Raw genomic sequence first — 4,199 nt, forward strand, 5'->3', positions numbered from 1 at the left:
TCACTATTCAATATATTACATTAAAAACAAATGCAACACAAACTCAACAGTCATCAGTTCTTAATTATTTTGCTCTTGACTATGATCTATGCTCACATTATGCCCATTGTATTTGTACAATGGAAATAAGCAGTGGTGCACCTCTTTTTTCACTTCCACACTTAAAGAGGCTACACCAAAATCAGGTATGGAGGGTATATTTGTACTGTGGAAATTAGCAAATGCTACAAATCCGGAGTCCCCCATCTCCAGAGTTGGTTGTTAAACATTTACCAGCACACCACTGCACTTGATCCTCCCAGGAGCCCTATGAGATTGGTACTCTTTTCACTTTACAGGTGAAAAAGTGAGGTCTAAAGGACATATATAACTATGCTGAATCCTAAAGCTAGCAAATGGTAGAGTCGGGATTGCAATGATGACTCACAGAACTCCAGGCCACACCCACCGAGCAGTATCATAGAGCAATGGGGATGAAGGTAACCCACACAGTGGGATTTTGTTGGGTGGCACCTCGGTGCAGACAGGGAAACTAGCATGGAGGGCTTAGGTTATTTGTCCAAGATTAGTCAATAAAAGGAAGTGGGTGGGTCTGAAGACTCCTGGCCCTGGAGCCCACCATTCAGATCCTCTCAGACACAGGAAAGGGTGGACAAAGGTGGCCGTTTTCCTCCACTTCTCTGCCTCCCTCTCTGCCTCTTCCTCTCTCTGAAGGTTTCTCCCTGTGCTTGTTTTCTCTTCCTCTCTGCTTACGTGTCCCCATTTCTGACTCGCAGTTCCCAAGTCCCTGATTTTAAGAACCTTCCCAGGCTGATGAGAATGGCTGTTCCAGAAAACACCACGTTCTTGGGACAGGGTCTGAGTGGCCCAGCCTGGGTTGCGTGGCTGGCTCTGGTTTAGTCTACAAGCCCAGCCCCCGTGGTGAGGAAAGATGCTGGAAGGGCGTGGCCTGAGAAGATACCCAGAGTGTGTCCACAGCCTTCTCACCAGGTACTGGGCCAGTAGGGCCACTTCTGCGCCCATTCAGGTTAGTAGCAGTAACATTCATCTTAGAATGTACCTCGCATATATTGACTCATTAAATAAAATAACTCCGTTTGATAAAATAGAGGTACATGCTCCTATGATAATCCTCACTCTCATTTTACAGATGTAATCACCGAGGCACAGAGAGCTTGAGAAACTTGCCCAACATCAGTAGAGAGCGGCGGGCAAGGCTGGCATTCAGCCTGGCTGTCTGTCTTCGGTGCTGACCTTCTGCCCTGCGAAGCCACACTGCCTGCCCCCTCCATGCTCAGACCTGCCAGGCCTACCTTCCAGAGCCGTCGGGAGCACCACGTTAGATGATACGACCTTGGAGAGCCTCCGAAGTTCTATAAAAATGAAAGCCCCCATCTGTTTCTGGGTCAGCCTTTATGCCTTTATGCCGGCACACAGAAGCAGATGGGGGCACATCAGAGGTCAGCCTGCCCCGCCTAGTTCTTCTCCAGCATTCCTGCCCGGAGAGTCACCCAGTGGCCTTCAGCCACGTGTCCAGAAAGACTCCAGTAAACCCTCAACATGGAACCGAGGAGAGGCAATAAAGCTTTCCTTAGACCAACAATCTTGGCCGTTCCCTCCAGTGAGGGCTGTGAGGGAGTGGGTGAGAGGGCGGGCAGGTCGGCATTGTCACTGAGGACAGAGGGAGCAGGGAGCAGGAGCCAGAGAGGGGCCTGGAGCAGGCGAGGGGCTGCAGAGCGGAGGGCGGCCTCTGCAGTGTGGGAAGGGCGATGAACGCAAGCAGCGCCAGGCTGTCCAAGGCTTCCCAGCACCTCCGCCATCAGAATCACCTTGAGCCGGGAGGCACTCCCCGTGTACAGATGAGGAAACCAAGGCCCAGACCTGCTCAGAACTGGCCTGTCGTGGTCTCTTCTCTGGTCACCAGGCGACCTCTGTTGGCCTTCTCCAGGAAGGCTCCCCCTGCCTGTGGCGGACACCAGGGAGGCACCGCCAGGGACGCAGGGATGCAAGGACACAGGCCCAGCAGACATACAGGGCGCCCCACCTGATGGTCTGCAGGCGCCTTCATTCCAGGGCCCTTCTTGCTCTGCAGGAAGGCGTGCCACTGTGGGAAGGGCTTTCATCCTCCACGCACTTCACAAAATGAACTCCAAGCTCTCTGCCAGGCAGCCAAGCTCTCTAATATGTCTATACCTGAACACCACCAGCCGCTCAAACAACCTGCTTACGCAGTCACTGTATCTTATTGGCATCATGGAGAGAATGCATGACTAAAAGGGTTTAGCCAGAGGAATGTATTTAATCACATATCCAGAAATCCAGAAATCCAGAGAAAAACATTTACAGAGTTGGTTAATTCAGTGGCCCAAAGGCCAGGCAGGTAATTTCCATTTTTTGGTTCTGTCTTCTAAAGAATACTGACTAATCCTTAAGTTCCAACACTCACCCCTCCCACCCCCGGGGCCATTTTTGTGAGATGGCTTCTGAGCATCACATTGTGGGCATGGCAGCAGCCAGGAGGGGAGAAACATTTCCAAACACTCTCGGTTCCATTGGCCAGGATCACTGATCCAGGACCTAGCTGCAAAGGAGACTGGTCACGCGGGTATTTGGCAGTTTTTACCTTTTCTATGGGCAGGAAGTCTGTGCCATTCACAGCCAAAATTTGGAGACCTCTGCTCTAGTCTATCACCAAATGCTGCAGCTTTTGTCTTCCATGTAATTCTCCAGTCCGATTCTTTCTCTCCATGCTTCCCCTGCCCTAGCTGGGGCCTTCTCCATCATCTCTAACTTACACTAATGAGACAGACTCCACGTCAATGGTCTCCTTGTCTCCAGTCTTGTCCCCCTCGATTCCATCCCTGAACACAGCTCCTAGAATGTTAATGTGATCATGTCGCACTCCTTGAAATCCCCTTCAAGCCAAGTCCAAGCATTTTGGCTGTGTGCACAAAGTTCTTCAGGACTTGCCTACCTCCCAATTGATGCCCACACCATTCTTAAGAATTTGGAATGTTAAAGTGCTATAATTCATTCTCAGCTAAGCCCATAGACTTCTCACTTCCAGGCCTTTGCATGAACTACCCTTTCCACCCTTCCCATCTGGCAAACTGCTCATCCTGGGAGATTCTGTTCAGGTACCACCTCCTCCAGGAAGCCTTCTCAGAATTCACTACCTTCTGTGCACTCAGATTTTCCTTTTCTACTTTTATCTTTGCACTTTGTGCATTGTATATAAATTACTGCCCACTTGCCTCCAACTGAGCAGCAGGAGGGCAAAGACAGCTTCTTATTTGACTTGGTATCTCTAGCATCTGGAACAGGATCCAGCACACAAACCTTCAGGAAAAGCTTATTGGACTGAACAAGCTGTCTTTTAGTCACCTCTGTGTCCTTACAGATCTCCCCAGCTCAAGCCCTGTAACTTAACAAATGCAGGTGCCCTGTCAGGACAAGGATGATGCTTTATATGCTCTGCACTTGTCACAGCAAATGGCCGGGTGCCTCATATATAGTATATACCCAATAAGTATTATTAAAGGATCTAGGAATTTTTTTGTAAAATCATATTTTTTTTCAGGGGAGTCTTACATTTAATCTCCTTTTCATTTTAAAATTTAAGCTTGCTCATTGTAGAAAATGTGTAAAAATATGTAAAATGTCTTTTTAAGAAGGAAAAATTCACCCAGAATCCCTTCATCTACATTAATGTTGGAATGGGTCTCCTCCCTGTCTTCTTTTATGCACAAGGTCGTGTGGAGCGGTGGCGAGGGGCGTGCAGGTGGCCACTGTGTGTAAATTCCACTGTTCATGGTTCTATGGGCTAATTGACCATTAGGATGACTGCCTTGGCTGGATCTCACTCCTTTACACCGTGGGCAGTGGGGACCAGCAGCAAAGCCCCTTTGGTTTCCGATAACTAACCCTTCTATCCCTCCACGTTCTTACATTTGCAGGACAACAACCAGAGCACCTGATGCATCCATCAGAGATCCTGCAATGAAGAACAAGGAACTGAGAACCTACTAAGGGCCTCCAGCAAAGCGCATTTATCTTGCCTCTTGGAAAAGGAAGTTCATGCATCTGGCAGGGCTTCAGAAAGTGCCTCAGCAAGACAGGGAAACTGGAGGGCTGAGTTCAGGCCAATATCACTAAAAAAAAGTCCTGGGGTGAATGGGAGCGGCCTTGGAGAGGACTCA

General features: G+C 49.2%; 1 long non-coding RNA gene across 1 annotated transcript; it reads left to right on the plus strand.

Annotated features, from left to right (window-relative positions):
* The first annotated feature begins 507 nt into the window (after nucleotides 1–507).
* LOC140845459 (uncharacterized) lies at nucleotides 508–1,562 on the plus strand. Its single transcript, XR_012124223.1, has 3 exons — nucleotides 508–658; nucleotides 777–1,027; nucleotides 1,151–1,562. It is a non-coding gene; the product is annotated as an uncharacterized lncRNA (long non-coding RNA).
* Nucleotides 1,563–4,199: the final 2,637 nt, after the last annotated feature.

The sequence above is a fragment of the Manis javanica genome, chromosome 2 (genome assembly GCF_040802235.1).
Source record: "Manis javanica isolate MJ-LG chromosome 2, MJ_LKY, whole genome shotgun sequence".
Taxonomy (NCBI): Eukaryota; Metazoa; Chordata; class Mammalia; order Pholidota; family Manidae; genus Manis; species Manis javanica.